Below are 17129 nucleotides of genomic sequence, written 5' to 3' on the forward strand. Positions count from 1 at the left end.
TGAATTATTTTATTGAATTAATATTGTTAGACAAACAATTTGACAGAGCTCTTTATGATTGTTTTGCCTCCGGGTGTCACTATACAGATTGTATTCAAATCTATTGGTTTGTCATATTTCTTAAGTCGCCATGTAAGTCTTTATAACGAACTGTATGAATGATTAATCTTAAGTCGAATCGGTTTTAGTTTTTACTTTCCCAGCATTGGGTTTGTGGGCTGTTCGGAGGTTGTCATTGGCTGACCCCTCAGAAACAGCGGAGCATTGTTCTCCTCATTTCAAGCTTCACTTGTACATGGTCTATATGTTGATTAATGACACAAAAAGCAACTGGGTCACCCTTTTCTAAAAGATTGTATTCAACGTCAATTACACAATTTGCATATATTATTTGTTGTTTTTTGGACACAACCTTCAAAATACCTTAAAATATAAATAACACAAGTGGACTGGCAAATTGATTATTGCCCAGGGAAATAATTTATTATTGAGATTATGCACGAGGCTAATTTTTGTGTTCAGTTTTGAGCCAACCAGACGTATGTGTGCTTTCAGAAGAAAAGGTTTTAAAAGTTTGTCTGGTCTTTGAATGGGCCCCTCAACCAGCCCATTATGTTTCTCTGGTCACCCCCGTGTCATCTGAATGGAACGCGTGGGCTTGTTGACAACTAATTTTCTCAAAATGTTCACATCTCCGTGGCCCTCCTGTATCTACACTTTATCCTGCTTTTCCTTTTAACTCACAACTGTTTAAACAGTTAATCGATTCAAACTTTTTGATTCGATTTTGACGGCATTATTTTTACGCCATTATCGACTCAACGTTTACGATGCCATAAAACGAAATCTCTAAACTATTTAAACACAGACACAAGTTAATGTCAAGCCCAACATTTGTTAAGTCCAATTATTAATAAAATAATAAAAGGGACAGAATTAATTGTTTTCCCTTTACTTGCGTGATTTTCTCCGCATTAGCCCATAACTGTCGTTTACTGTGACCTGCATAATCGTTTTTAATGAGCTTTTTAAGTATTTGAATGCATTTTACTTATTAGTTCGTTTGTTTGCTTTGTTTTGTTGTTGCTTTTTTTCCCAAAAATGGGAACATTTTATTTCACTGGTGACCAAATCAACACAATGAAAATCAAATGATGATTAACAATGTCTGTCTTGCACGAGCAATTAATACTCAAGTGTGGTTAGTGGGTTTGAACTCTTTGAATGGTCCCCATGCGCTCTCGTCAGAGACCCCACAGGAATGTAAAGGGCTTGTTTCCCTTTCGCTCGGACCCCAGGACCACCTCAAGCCTACAACTGTAAGTGACGGAACGCAACGCTTTAAACAGGACAAGCACGCACTCAAACGACAGTCTGAATTAAGCGCGTTTGGTTGGGCATCGGGTTTCGTTAGCTTTTTATTCAACCTAACGAATGCGTGTTAATACACATGCCATTAACACAAGCACACTATAAATTCCACACATTTAATGCAGGATTGAATAAAAGGTTTTAACCAAAAACATTGAGTTGAAACGAGTTTTCAATACCTGATGTAATAAAAATCGAATGATGAGATCAGCAATGTGGTGCGAGTTAAAAGAGGGTGTTGTTGGTTAAATGGGAGATGGTGAAGGGTGTGCTGCCGGGTGAGGCCATTTGATTGTAAATAAGAGAGTTCACACGCCGATCGAGTGACTAGAAGAACAGGCGAACCATTTGAATCAGGTGCCTATCTCCCTATCGAGGAGATCAGAGCTCAGCCAAATGACATCTCTCTCTCTGAAAAGCCAATCTAGTCGCGGGATGAGATTTCACTGTCTTTGCGCTCAACCTGCCCAATTAACATAAGAAACAAAGAGGGTCCCATTAAAACACGCAACAGTTGGTGGGCAGTTATGGCATTAGGCCTATGTGCCAACAACCCAATGCTGGGCTCCCTCTGAGCGATTCTCTCTCAGAAACAAAGCTGGAGTTGCAATCACTCCCTATTGATTTATTGATATCAGCTTGCAAGTTGCATACAAGTTGTGTTTAAATACTTAATGATTATGAACAAACACAATATGTACAGTGTGCAAATGTAAGGCAATAAAGTAATGACATGCATGGGGCTAATTGTATATTTATGTAATTAGTATAATTACTTGAAAAAAAATCCTTATGCATTTGTGGAACACAACAGAAGATATTTTTTAAAATGTCTTTGTGGTTTTGTGTCTATTCAGTGGAAATCAATTCAATAGTCCAATGTTGTTTGGTTACCAACATTCTTCAAAATATCTTCTTTTGTGTTCTGCAGAAGAAAGAAAGACAAACAGGTTTAAATGATACAATTGGGTGAATTAAATAACATAAATTGGGTGGGTCTCAACGTATTTAAATGTGTTCCTTTTTCATAAAACACATTGCTTACAACAATATTTTCTGATAGTTATATTAATCTTAAACTAGAAAATTCTATAAAAATGTAATAAATACATTAATTATATATACTTATTTAATAAAAAATGTATACAGAGTATAAAATGCAATGAGTGCTTGCTTGTTTATTTGATCTAAGAACCTGTAAAACCTTCCCAATGCCAAGAAAAACTAACACGGCTGTTTATTTGTGTATTGATTATACATCTATTATGTTTATTATGTTGTTTTGCTATGTGTGGAATATGACAGGGTATTATCTTTTTGAATTGCACCTGCAAACATGAAGTTCAAAAGTCAAAAGAGAAGCGTAAAAACGCTTTTTGATTTTATTTGACTGTATTTAATGGTCATGTCATATCCTGACTTGGAATTGGATTGTTAGTTTTGTTCACTCTTGAAATGACACAGTAATTGTGTATTACGGTGAGCTTGCTCTCAACATGAAGTCAGTGCAACTGTGGATTAGATTCATTCATACAACCCATGCACAGATTAAGAGGAAAGTCGTTAATGAATGTTTTGTTGAAGGGTTAATGAATGCCTGTGTATGGGTTAGGCAACCCTGGGTTCCCCGTCCACACAACAGCAAGGGTAAAAACACTTAACCTTGTGTAAATTTTGTATTATACCTAATAACCTCTCAATAGGTTCATAGAATACTCGAAATTCATTCTTGAGTCTTTCCGTTTTTGGAAACAAAAATCAGAGTGGAGAAAAGTGTATTGTGACAGCTTAAATATTACCTGAAAGGTCCACTTTTAATGAATATCTTCAAACTGCAAGTATATAAAATGTGGTCTATGTTGTATTTCATACTGCTCTTCTTATTAATATACCTTTTCTGAAGTCGTAAATCATCTTTGATGTTTTGTTTCCCTTGTGTCAACCTCTGTATCATTGCTTGGCAGATTATTGTAAAGTTTGCATCCCCTTTTCAGCCTAAGTAGGATAAGCTTGGAGTGGCCTGTCTCCGTGGAAACTGCCAGAACAATTCAGTTGAAGTTTGAAGAGGTCAGCTTGCAGGGTCAACAACCCCAGACTCTGCCTGTGCCAGCTTCTGTTGAGCCTGGGACATTTTGGGGGAGCGGTAGCTCAACCTAACCCTGGGTGGTAGGCAATTCTAAGACTGATATAAATGTTTTGAGTCAGTTTGCGGCCTAGGCTCTCCAGGTGGCCTGTGAAATCGATTTTAACCCTGTGACTGCGTCTTGGAGAAGCACAGTTGACAACCTGGGTGAGAATTTAGCTGGGCCTGACAGATCTGCAGCTCTAAGTGTAAAGTGGGTTCGAGAGATTCGTCTCATCAACTATGAGCTAGAAGTGGTTATTAAAACCTTATTAGAAGTTTGAATGGTTTACATCAACTAGTGACTAAATGTGTCATTACGAAATGTATTAACTCAAAAGCCAATTTCAAGTCTTAAATCTCTTGGCAATCCGTAACCAGTTCCCAACTATTTCACAACCATGTTATCATATTGGACCAGTGGCAGGCCGTCAGGAGTTAAACAGTAGTAGGAAGTTTCAAACACAATCTTCTCATGGCAATTCACAAGTTCAAATAAAGTTTTTAGGTATGAACGAGAGCGTAACGTAATTCAATGCAACAACACAACATAACATAGCATAACATATATATATAATAGGCCGCATTTCAGTGCCTGGATAAAGGATTCTTGCCTACTCACTTTCAACAATGCCAAACTACATGTGGCCCTGAAAATCTGAGTCAACTTGCTCAGTGATTTGAAATGATTTCGGCCGGTCACAGGGGAGATGGCACGATCAAAGGACAGACTCACCACGCAGATCAGAGCCCGGACTCCTCTCTCGGGGGCCGATCCATCTGTCACATTTAACAGACTGGGGCTGTCTGGTGGGCACTCAGCGAACGAGTGAGTAGTGTGGCAAGCGCGTGCCAGATTGTTGCTGATTGTATTTGATTGCATTTGAGTGCAGCTTTGCCGATGGGTCTAAGAGCTGGTATCATCCCACTCTTGTCACATCACGGTGGGAAAAAAAGGGAAACACTGCTCAGAAACGTTGGACCCCTTGGTAAGTCTTGGGGGGAAAGAACGATTCTGTTATTTGGAGAAGATAATACTCAGAGTATGCTCACAGTGTGATTGTTGATGTGGTTATGACAGAGTGAACCGTGATATACTCATAGCTTGGGTGCAGAACATCTCGGGTGCTCTCTTTACTCCTGTTAGGAGTTCAAGCTGTTATTACAGCGTCAGGGAACTCGTTCGCGGCTGAAATGAGTGACAGAATGTTTGCTGAGTGTGTGAGCGTGTAGGTTTGTTTACATCAGCATAATACCACCTTCGCCACCATTTTCTTATTCATTAGGCGTACCTATGAGTGAAACCTACACTTTGTTAGACGGCCTTTCTTTGTACATTTTGAAGGTTAAGGCAAAAGTGTAGGTAAACATTTTTTCAAGGTGAAAAATTGTAAGGTGCCGTCCAATTGCCCTCCCTTTTTTCGCTTCAATAGTTGCCGATGTTCAAAATATTAATACTTTCATTTTTGAGATCCTTATTGACCTATGTGAGCTTTGACACAGTCTCCAAAACACATTTATCTTAAAGGTCAACATGAAGTAACGTTCACCAGAAATTTTTGTGAAATGTTCGATGAGACAAATTGGAATGGATTTGAATTTGATGGTGAAATGTGTTTTTTTTGAGGACTCAAGGGCCTTATATCTGTTTATCCAATAATAAGATATTCATGATGCCAACGATCTTTTTTTATATTGTTCAAATTTCATAACATTTTTACCCGTTCTCATAGATCTGTGCATAAATAATATGTTGTAGATCAATTTTGCGTGCATATGATATGCCAATGTACCTCAGTGGAGATTGAACTTTGGTGTACCTATTACACGATATTGCAACAGCGTCTGTTATTTATACACAACCGATGAGAATGAGTTCAAAAGGTAGATTTCCACTAAAATATTTAGTCCCTGACATGGCAACTACAGATAACTGTAGGCCTATGCACATGCTGCACAGCGATATGCAGATTTTTTTATCAAACAGGTGTTTCACATTATCACCAGGACCATATTTTGTATTTAAGAACAACTGTAGTTCTCTATCGACCAATCAGCATCCATCCTTTTTATAACACCGAATGGAGCATGTTGTTATGAAACGGAGTACGATTGCCATTGATTTGTATGGAGAGCTGTTTGGCTTGTTGGGCTGTTTGTGTGGATGTGTGTGCTAGCGTGATGATTAATGAGGTATTTTTGGCAAGTTGGCATTACTCATCAGTGCCATGACGGTTTTGTTTCAAAAGTGCTGGTGTTAGAGAAAGAGGGATTTTAGCCCATCAGCCGTGTGTGATGTCAGCACACAGGACAACAAAAGAGAAGTCCAAATCCATGGTGTTTGCAGCATTACAGGGGCCCAGGCCGGGCTGAACACAGGCCCTCTTTTCACAGGGACAAACATACCAGAGCGTACACGCACACACTCCTGCAGTGTCTCTCAGCAACCTCTCCACAAACTGTCTTCTAAGGCCGTGTGCATTTGCATTTGTTCATTAATTATATAAACGATTGCGTTAAGGTATAATGTAATCATGCAAAATGTTGTTAGGTTTTTAGGGAGCTATTTTATTTATATTGTTGTAGCCTAATATTGTTAACCTGAGTGAAACAAAAATGTCCACATGAAACGTAAATAACTACGGTGTTCATGGAAAATTAAATCCATATTTCTTTCTTGATTCAAATTTTACGTTTTAGTAAATAAGTGATTCATTCTGATTAATAATTTCAATTTCTTTTGTGGGATCTGCTTTTGCCCCAGTGAGAGTCGTGTTGCGGACTGAACCAACATCATACGAATGAACATGAACATGTGAATAACGTTTTACCCATGAGATCATATTGAATCAAGACACGCCGGAGTGAAACCTACTGTGGGTCACTGCTTCACACAAACAAATTCAACACTTACCAAAGAACTTATTTGTCATGGCTCAGCTTTGACAAATTTGATGTTATTCTATGAAAAAAGACATGCTACAAACTATTTAATTGGGTTTGCGCTTAAAATATAGAGTTGTATATACTGTTATGTCTGTTATGTTAACTGTTATGTCAATGTAGATGGATATGCGTGCCATTTATTCATTTTTAATGTGCGAGATGACATGTTAACAGAATTAGCAACACTTGCACACCCTTGTTTGTTTAATTCTGTGTGTCTGTGACAAACCAAATCCTATTGTGTTTTCACTTTCAAATCTTCTACTATGACTATGAAGGAAAAGCAGGCGGTTAATATGCCACCAAAAAGGTTTTCTTGCTAGTTTTGTGGGAGCATATAAGCAATTTGTGATGAGCAAATAAATGTACCATAACAGTGATTTGTTATGTGACCTAAATATAGATAGAGCTTCTAATAACAAAACATTTTCATATATGTATGAGTAGAAATTATATTTAGCCTATAGTGGTATCGCAGTTCAAGTTCAGACAGTAACCTTTGACAACCTCGCAGAGTGAGAGACCTAGCCAGACCTGATCAACTCGCAGTGTTTACCGGTTACATTTCATTCCTGTTTTTTTTCTAAGCTATTAGAAACAAGAGATGGGCAACATAGGAGCGGCAGGGATGTGCCGTTTTCTCTCATGTCATTTGTAAAGGGCTTAACCCTACTTGGACCTGTTTATTTGTATCAATAAGTTTCTGTCATTCACAATGGCCAAAACACGCTACTGTACCCCGATAAAGCCAGAAAACACAGTCAGCGATGGCATGAGCTGACTCTGAAGGATGGGTATTGTGGATGTTGCCAGTGCCCAACAAGCCCTCTTTATGATGGGAGAAATTATGATGGCCATGTTGAGCGGTGAATTTGTGAGATTGCTGGTGGCAAGCAAGATAAGTCAAGTAATTGTCACTTACTGTAACAGCGGCTTCCATTCATTTAGGGCCCGTGTCTAATAAACTACTGGAGGAAAGAAGACCAGCTGTACTCCAATGCCTCACACAAGGCAGCTCTTTCTCTTTCACAACCCTTAACTTTGTCAAAAGACGAAACTGTCTGTAAGGCGCTCTGTGATTCAACAAGGCCAAACAGAGATTCCAATAGAGGTTTGTCTTGGGTAGCAGACAAGGCCTCTCTTTTTGACTCCGTAATGAAAAAAAGGCTCTTCACGAGGGACGGCAAAAATTGATGTAGCTTCTTTTAGACTATAGTTCCAGTTAAGTAAACTGGAAAACAAACTTTTCAAAGACTGACAAGATACTTGTACTTTACTAATATTTCTCTATTATTTGAAGTAATGGTTGACGTACTGCCAAACATAGGTTAATATTCCATCCCTAAAAGAAAAAGCACTTGATTCTACTTTGCCTTGCGTGGTTTTATTGTAAAATAACTGTAGTGCAGTAGTGAGAGTAGACTTTTAGAATAAAGGAAATTGAATAGAACAGTGGGTAGAGGGATTCTGAAATGCCGACTCATTCTAGAGATACACAAACCAGATACGTTGTGTCACCCATTAATGAAAGCCCATCGAATCCAATTCTAACATGTTTTCTTATTTGCAGTTGAGGGAATTCCAAGCAAATCTCCTTTTCTAGGGTGATGGCAGAGGGAAACCCTTTGATTTGGGGTGTCTTTGCTGGATCATGGTGGGCTATTGTAATTCCCTCTCAACTTCCTGTCATTTAACATCTGATGGAGGGTTTGGAATGTGACAAGTCCTTGTGAACTATTTCCATTCTTTCCCCCAAAAATGTTTGCTTTAAGGAAAAGTAACTTTTCCTCACTTTTCAAACTGTCCAAAGATAACTTATTGCCTGAGAACAATGTCATTCTCATGGGAAAATTGCGAAGCCCTTGCAATGTCTCACTATAAAACCAATATAACAAAACATATTTTGATTCAAATCCAAACTTCTTTTCGTGTCTCTTTAGCATCCGTGGCTGTGCGGTTAACAGTCAAACCCATCCGCATGGACGTGGGTTTATATTTGTAGAGCGATATCATTTTTGCCAGGGCTCAAACACAACTCCCACAAGGATATTTGCTGTCATTAACTGAGCTCACGGCAGTTTAGCACAAACCAATTAAGACTCGTGGTTTGCTTATCCAGTTGTTATGTTCCTTCGAGCACTATTGTGACTAAGGCCATACATCCCATTGTTTAAGAATAATGAATGATTCCTCAGTTTACTTTGGGCTAAACTGGGATATAAGTTTAAGGCAGCCATAAGAATGGGCGAGATATACTGCAAACCACAATTCAAACACCAACACTCTAATGACAAATGACGAACTTCAGAAGGTCACAATTAAAATCAACAAAAGAGTTGTACCACTGTCACACTCCTGCATCAGTCCAATGAGCCACTGAGGGATGTAAGAAAGTAAGCAAAGGATAAACTGAAGAAGGTTAGCTGAAATTTTTTAAAAGATAGTTGGATTATTAAATCCAACGGAGCAGTGGGATTGTCTGTCGCGAGCGTCTTTCAGACTGGCATACCATCTGCGTGGATGGTACTTTTACCCACGTATTTGGAAGGGATCAATAGATGATTGCTAAAAGAGCTCTCTCTCACTTTCTTTTGCAGTTTTTAACATACTTCTTGAAGGGGGAGTGAACCAAGGGTCTTTGTCCTGATAGGGGGCAAACAGTGGGATCCGACAGGAAAGGAAACACACGCCCACTACTCCAACAACAGCAGGAGGAGAAAGAAAGCCCATTACATGCTTGAAAATCAGCCCACTGCCATTATTTTACGCTCTCGCTTTCAGACTACAAGTACTACAGGTTGTGAAATGGGCGGATGAGATTTTCTTTGAGTCAGACATCATAGATTTCCTGAATAAACCTGCAATTGGGGTTCTGTATTGTTGTGTTTTGTTGAGTGTCACATATCATAAATGAAAATGAGGTAACACAATGAAAGGGAAGTTGATATCAATAGCACACGTACACAGACGTGTGTCCCATAAGCCTGGCAAGAAAACAGGTTTACTCGAAAACCCGGGGTAGAAAAACTTGTTACCAAAGAACTCATTCATAAACGGCAGCATGCCTGAAAATATGTAATAACAGATTCCTAACCACTGTAGGCACGCCTGCAAAGTCTGTGGTGAAAAATTGCAGAAATATCTACTGTACATGAATTATCAGCCAAGTGGATGTTTGACTTGATTGTTCCCTCATTTCTCTTTCTTTTTTTTTTTGCTAGGTTTTTTCTTCCAAGCATGGCGGTGATAATTGGATTGTGTGGACACCTGTATGAGTGCAGTATATCCAGGGGATTAAAGGATGTGTTGGGTGAGTCAACTTAAATTATTGTCACGTTAACCCGTGCGACTGGCAGCCACAACCCTCTGCTACTTACTTAAATAAGGTCCCAGAACTTCTCCAACTTCAGAAACAACCATAAAAGCAAAGCATTGTTGTTTTCCATTCTGTCTACAATCTAATCAGAACACATCCATGACCTATTTCAGCCACTATATGACATAAGAACTAGCTTTAGATAAGTTAAGATAAGGTATGATCTATTGGCCTTTACCTTTAAAGGCCGTCTAAAAATATTATATAATTTCATCTTTATAATACTTTTTAGACACTGCTGCCAGCAGCTCTTGTATAAGCCGGTCTGGGCGGCCATCTTTAGCAAGAGTTTGTAAACAGAGCACAGAGTGTGTAGAAGGGGAACAGAGGTGCTGAAAGACGAGACGGCAATAGTGAAACTCAAGCCGATCGTTGGTGTAGGGAAGAAGGGGGGGTTGTTTGACCACCGGGATGAGCGATGAGCTGACGGTCCCATCAGAAAGCACTGCCACGGCAACTGTGTGGATTCACTAGGTGTCGTCTAGGCAGGTAATTCATCAGCCCATGCAGGCCTGGGCCTCTGAAAACTTCCCATGGTCACTTCTGAGTGCGAATACGTAATGAGCTGGAGGGCTCCACATTTGCCACGGCTGATTAGACGAGAACAATAGGCCCAAACAGAGCTGGCAGCACTCACAATGGGGACTGGAAAGCCTCAAGGCATTGCCTCCATATTTCTAGAAGAGGTACTTTGTCGCCAGACTTCCGAAAGTGGGTATAAAGCTCAAGTGTGCAAGTTTTTCGATAAAATACTTTTTTTCCGTGAATACACAGTAAATACATTATTTAAAAAGTTAATTAAGTAATAATACTTTATTCACTTTAGTTGTGTGATGGTGTAAGGAATGGTTTTTAATGGTTGCTATCTGGTTCCTAGAGTAATTTCTGGCCTATGTAAATGCCAACCCCAAGTCTTGTATCATTTTCTGTTTCTATTAATTCAGTGTAATTCTGTGTAAATACAACATGTAGTTCTATTTCTCACATGATTTCTCATCGACCAGACCAAAATGATACATCTGAATGCTTGGAAAAGTGAACAGCTTCACAATGTTGAGGTGTTATTTATTTACAAATGGTGTAGGACTGTTGAAGAGTTTAGTACTTTGATACTGAAAGCTGTAATCCATAACTTTTTCCTCTGTCGCCATCTCTGTTTGAAACATAACATTTCAGGTTTCTTCGCGTAATTATCGTTACGTGGGTTAAAGTATCACGTATCACCCTGCATCCAGTTTTGGACAAAATCTAAAACTATAATAGGTTATAATGCGTTCTATTGTCTTTTATCGTATCACGCAGCGTCCGGTGTAGACATGGTGTAAGGCGACAGTTTCAATACAGATTTTTATTTACTGGCTCCTCAAGTCCCTGTGAACCTGTAGTTGAGATTTTTTTACTTCCATAATCTGATTTATTCCTGAGTAAACCGAATAACAAATGAGTAAAATTGTTGGTGTGTCTTGTGTTTTCCATTGCTATTGGATTGGATAGAGGGTTTCCTCCTTCCACACACTTGACCCAAAGTTAAGGTACAGTCTGTGTTTGGTTATAATATAACTATTTATTTTATATTTAATGTACATTAATATGAATTAATATTAATGTTTTGTTTTATATTCATCGTATTAAATTAAAACTACTTTGATTATTTGCGAAGGTCTACTGGAAGTTAAGTTTGGGCCACATAATGCTTGTTTATGTTGTTGCTGCTGAAACCGTTTAAAAAAAAACACGCACTGCCGAGCCGTCTAACTGATGTCATCGGAGAAGGATAGCTGGATAGGACGTGCTTTTTTAGATTTTGATTGAAGATCATGAGTGCACATGAGTTTTAAAAAGAGAATGACCCATTACAGTGAACAAGCTATTTAACACTGCAATATGGCATAACAGAATAGAAATTGTAATTTTTATTTCAACCACAACTTTAACCAAAAAAGTTACTTGTTGTAGCTTTAATCAGAGTTTTGTTCGAAATGTCTAAGTTTGAGCAATGATAAACAGTTACGCTTAACTTAGCAAGCAAGCTAAAGACAAACTAAAATAAATACTCATTGCTGATTATTTGTGTGCTGTATTAATGTTGCTGTTTATAGCTACATTAAAATTAACAGTCCTTTTTGAACCATCAAACATTTTTATAATCTTAAATAAGCAATTAGTAGGCCTGGAAAAGAAATCCACTTCATTAGTGCCTTTTGTTTAACAAAGAGGAACTGGCTTGTGCGGCGCGTCCAATCTCCGCAGAAACAGTATCTCTTTGAACACGCTCCAGAAAATGAGTTTCTGTATCAGTTGGACACCGTTTCGCAGTCGCCTTTAAAAATAGAGCTGATGGGAGGGAAGTCCCTGGAATATTTATTGGGGGGTACGAAATCCACGATCCACTGACTAGGAATTCTTCCTTTCTTTTCATCACAATTTTTCTAATTGCTTAACAATATTTAAATATTATTTCAGCGAAGAGTGGCAAAACACGCAGCCCCGGTGACGAGGCGCTGAAATAATTCACACTTAATTGTATTTCATAAATCATATTGGGAACCCCTTCAGAATAAGCTCCCTGTAACAGCATGATAAAATGGCCAATTATGAGAAAATTCCAAGGTTCTTAATATACGAAAACATACTCAAGAGAGGGTTTTTGAGCAAGCCAGATTCGACTCATTTTTGAATTCGGTTTCTTTACATTACACTGCATACACATATTCACATTCACGCATTTGGCAGATGTTTCTATCCAAAGTGGCTTACAGTCATTAAACGTATACATGTTATCTGAAACATATGCAAAACTCAAAAATATAATAAAATACAATGATTTTGTCTCCTGTAAATGTTCTATAGAAATAGACATCACATTTAATAGATGTTACTATCATCAACTGACGAGCCCCCTTCCATTGGCCACACTAGACCCAAAACTAGTATTTGCAGTCTAAACTATAGGCTTTTAAATGCAAATAACTTGAGTGATAGTGAGAGATAGTACCTCCATCACTCTCAGAGCTGCTCAGATTTCTAATCACAGTATTTGTTTTAGATGTTGCAGGTTCTGTCCAAACCCGTGGCTCCTTGTGCCTGCAACGCTTCACTTCAGGTCACCTACGGCAGGGTCAGACCTGCAGGCGTCATCAACTTTGACCTCAAGGTGAATGCAAGCGTTGGATCGGTGTTTAAATAATTGTGTGTTCTGTATATAGAATGAATGTATATATAGTAATTTTGCTCTTTGTGACCAAAATCAATATTCTTTTATAATGCAAGATAACGGATGGTCTTCAAAACATCCTAAGAATCTCTTGAAACCACAAAATCGTGTTGTTTGTTTGATACACTCAATAACCAATAAAGAATGCTTTAAAACGTCTGTGGTTTGCTTTGTTTGTTGTTCTTTTTTGAGATATTGTATTTTTTATCTTTTTTTCAGCTATTTTTGTTTTACAATCACAAATGTTGCAATCCAGTTATTCTATAATAAAACACCAGATAAACTATTAAAGGGATAATATATAGTATATAATATCTTTTGTGTTGTTTTTTGGGGGGGTGAACTGTGTCCCTCAAGTTTAAATAGCTTTTTTTTTATTATTATTTTGTTTAATTATTATTATTATTTATTTGTTTTTGTGGTTTAACAACAGCCCAACAACTCTTGTCTGGGTCATTTTTGTTTAATATAAAACTGTACTCTTTATACTGTTTTTATCTATTTATTTGATCATCAAGGTTTGTAGATGAACGTTTGGGTATAAATTAATAGTAATAATATTTCTGCAACCAACAGAGATTTTAAAGTGAGTGGCCACTGTTGCAGTCTATAGAGAGAGATCCTTTAGGATCCGACCAATCATCTGCAGCAGATAAACCAGGCAACAAGATTGGATGAAAGGTAATGTCTATTGTGAATGTAAATGAAGAGAGAGAGAGAGAGAGAGAGAGTATATGAGTCATAATTTATCTTAATGTATAACCTAATATTAGAATACAATGCAGAGAAGGTGTAACAGAAGAAGTCTTATAGAGTATCAATATAGCAGCCCTGCGGTGCTGAAACTCTGTCACATTACCCCCTCGCTCTATCTCTCTCTCGCTCGCTCGTGCGCTCTCTGGCTTTCTCTCGAAGTTCCGACGCCAACGCTGCACTCTCTGCATTCACCGCTCTCTTTATTTAAACACAAAGTGTTGTGCAATGCTGGTCTCCATCAGCTTCCAGCGCTTCCCAGCTTCCCTTTCCTTCCATCTACATTCATATTTGGCCATTCTGGGATTCGTGGTCACACCTCAAGTACTATTTGTGATAAATTATATAAACTCACATGACTGACTGTTTTTGGACTGAGTCCATTTGTGATCAAGTGGAAGTGGACGTCAAGGCCCCGACGAACCCATGCTCCTCCAATAGCGCCGAATCGCATCCTACATTTTCCCAGGTTAACACCAAATGTTATTAAAGCGAGTTGACCGTGGGGTCAGCCTGAGAGCAGCCCATGAAAACAAACAATTAATTTGGCACGGAGGTGTAATGGGATGATCTCCCGGCAGGGTCGGATCTATTGTTGAGCTGGAATTAACCGTGGCAGGTCATGTGTCACTGGGCGCTGACCTCGGTCCATTCACTAGCCCACACTTGCATTAGCCATGGCCCGGCAAAGGGTCAAACACGGTTACAAGCCAACCAAACACCCCTCCCAACACACAAAACACACACTCCTTTCCACTCGCTGCCCACTTCTGACCGGTGCAATACTTCTGCCGAACAAAGGCACAGCATTACCGTGGAAGTCCCCGCAGATATGTGGCGGCATCCAATGCTGTCAGCAAGATGTTCATCTCCTGTGAGGTGAAATATAGAAATTCGAAGTGAATCATCATTTACTGAGGTCACTTTTGCTCACCTTTCATCGTGTTTACTGTGAGCCAAGGCCACTCATCCAAATCATTTTATGTTGTCCATCTCCTGTAATTTCGTAGTCTCATTGGCTGTCAGTCAGCCGAGGTGAAAGTTCTGGTACACGGCGGATAGTAAGAGGCGGTTGGTACGTCGCTCCACCTGACAGCTGTGCCGTGGAACCACGGCACGTTGAAAAACATCTGATCCCGTAGCCTCGGGCTGCAGATACAACGGAAACCTGTTGCGCGGATGACGGGCAGATATGCAAACTGATATTGACGCTTATAATCCTATTTAGCATACATCTGTGATGTGACTGCTAGCGTCTGTGTCTGTTATCTGGAATGTTTCGCGGGTATTTCATACATATTTAAATGCGAGCAAACAACAGCTGTAAGTTGCCGTTTTTCCGTCAGACTCGGGGAGACAGGAAGTCTCTTTCTCCGTTAATTGATTGGGTGTTGAGTGGGCGGAAAGGGCCGCGCCAAAGCCCCAAAGCACAGGGCCTGAATTAAAACTTCAATCCCCCGTGTAAGACTCAATTTCATCCATGACCTGACATTATACAAATGAGAAGAGAACAGATAGGTACCTCCTCAGATGGAGCTTTCCCTGAGCTTTTGGGCGAAGAGGACCGATCCTGTTGTTCATCTTGTCTCCGTCAATGAAAGAACATCAGAGAGACGTTTAAAGGATCCTTTAAAACACTTTCATTTTATCTAGAGTCAACAAGGCATATGTTAAAAAAAATGTATGTTTTGAAATGTATATACATTTGTTGAATATGTAAAAATACAGAGAAGGACACTTCAGCAATTATCCACCGATCATCATTTAACCCGTGTGTCTAGGTCTGTGCGATCTATTTTCAATATTTACTAAAAATCGATTGTTTTTTTTTCTAAAAATGGTTGAAATGTTTTTTTTAACCAATGAACATTTAGAATTATTCAAGATAAACATGCTTGTTCATATCATTTTTTAAGAACTTAGATTTTTACCCCCAAAAAATAAGCATTCATGAATGTGATTTAACATAATAAATTACAAATATTACCCATATATGCTATCTATGTTGTAAATGAAATGAACATTTGTAAAGTTTTATAGCTGTATTGAATCAAATAAAAAAATCAAATAAAACGATTAATGCTGTGGGTCAACTATAGACTAAATGAGTCTACAGCAGCAAAACTGATTGATTCCATTGGTGACTAATCACTAACACATCATCATATTGCCATCGCTCCTTAAAATGGACGACAGTGATATTTCACTGAAATGTGTCACTATAGGGGCCAGGAGGAGCCACTAGAAACTGATTCATGAGTCCCTTCATTGGTGTGATGACTGGGCATATTCTTACAGCCTCCATGGGGTAGGACTTTTTGAACAGTGCAGACTTCATAAGAGCCCACACAGGATGACTGTCTGCTCTTGACTGAGGAATTGTTTAGTCCTTTAAAAACTCTCACAGCAGCGAACTGTAATGACAGAGGCTTTGGGAGATTTGAGTTTTTGTTTTGTGACATAAATGCTTTTTGGTTTTGTTTCTGGATAGAGAGTGTGGATTGTTAGCTTTTTATTGGCATTTTAATCAACCCTGGTATTTATTATTGTAAATAAAACTAAATATAATAATGTGGGGGAAACCTGTGTTGGTAAGGCTGGGTATCACTCTCTTAAAATTAGCATTGTGTCCTTTTCCCCTGAGACGGTTAAATCAGTCGCTCAGAGAGTTGCATGTCACTGGAATCATTGTAGTCGCTAGATGATATCTGGGCTGCCGAGGACTACTTGCCTTCTGGCGTGGCCATACAAACTGTATGAATGGAGGACGCCTGGACTCTGATACAGTAACTTGAACTTAAAATGGACAACAGCAACAAGTCATCTAGAAACTCTGCTTGCACCCAATGTTTAGGAATCACTTACTGCAAATGGCAATCCTTAACAATCGTATCATTTAAAGATACATCTAACTAGATTTTTTTTACAGTACCTCAGCTGTTTTTAGAACAATGTAACCTTCCCACTAACAGAATTTTGAAATGTATTTTTAAACTATAAAGTGGCGTAAAATTAACATTGCATGGCAGAACATTTTCCAGTGCATTTCCCATTTTGCATTTTTTACTGTTTTACAGTTCAGAAGTTAATGTGAATTTAATGACTTCAGTGTTCAGAGAAGTCTTTGTGCTGTCTTTTTCATCGTTTGCCTTTCGCTGCTGTCCTTCTGAAACCTTGTATCTCCATATTTCGTGATTTAATTTTTTTTAGCACAAATCATTACTATTTCATCACCCTTTATGTTTGTCATTATAACAATAAAAAAAGTAGTAAAAAGTGCTTGTCAACTTTGACATTTAATCATACATAATCGAAGTGCAGAATTTCCTGAAAAAGTGCGAAATTGG

The 17129-nt window shown here is 38.6% G+C and overlaps 1 long non-coding RNA gene across 1 annotated transcript in view; it reads left to right on the plus strand.

The window, feature by feature from the left end:
* Positions 1-17129, plus strand: part of LOC306902561 — a 56083-nt gene that overhangs the window by 28518 nt on the left and 10436 nt on the right. The window contains exons 4-6 of the long non-coding RNA XR_013787462.1: positions 9661-9749; positions 12862-12969; positions 13606-13710. This is a non-coding gene — a long non-coding RNA (uncharacterized lncRNA). The remainder of the gene's footprint in view (positions 1-9660; positions 9750-12861; positions 12970-13605; positions 13711-17129) is intronic.

The sequence above is a fragment of the Barbatula barbatula genome (assembly GCF_947034865.1).
Source record: "Barbatula barbatula genome assembly, chromosome: 13".
NCBI lineage: Eukaryota > Metazoa > Chordata > Actinopteri > Cypriniformes > Nemacheilidae > Barbatula > Barbatula barbatula.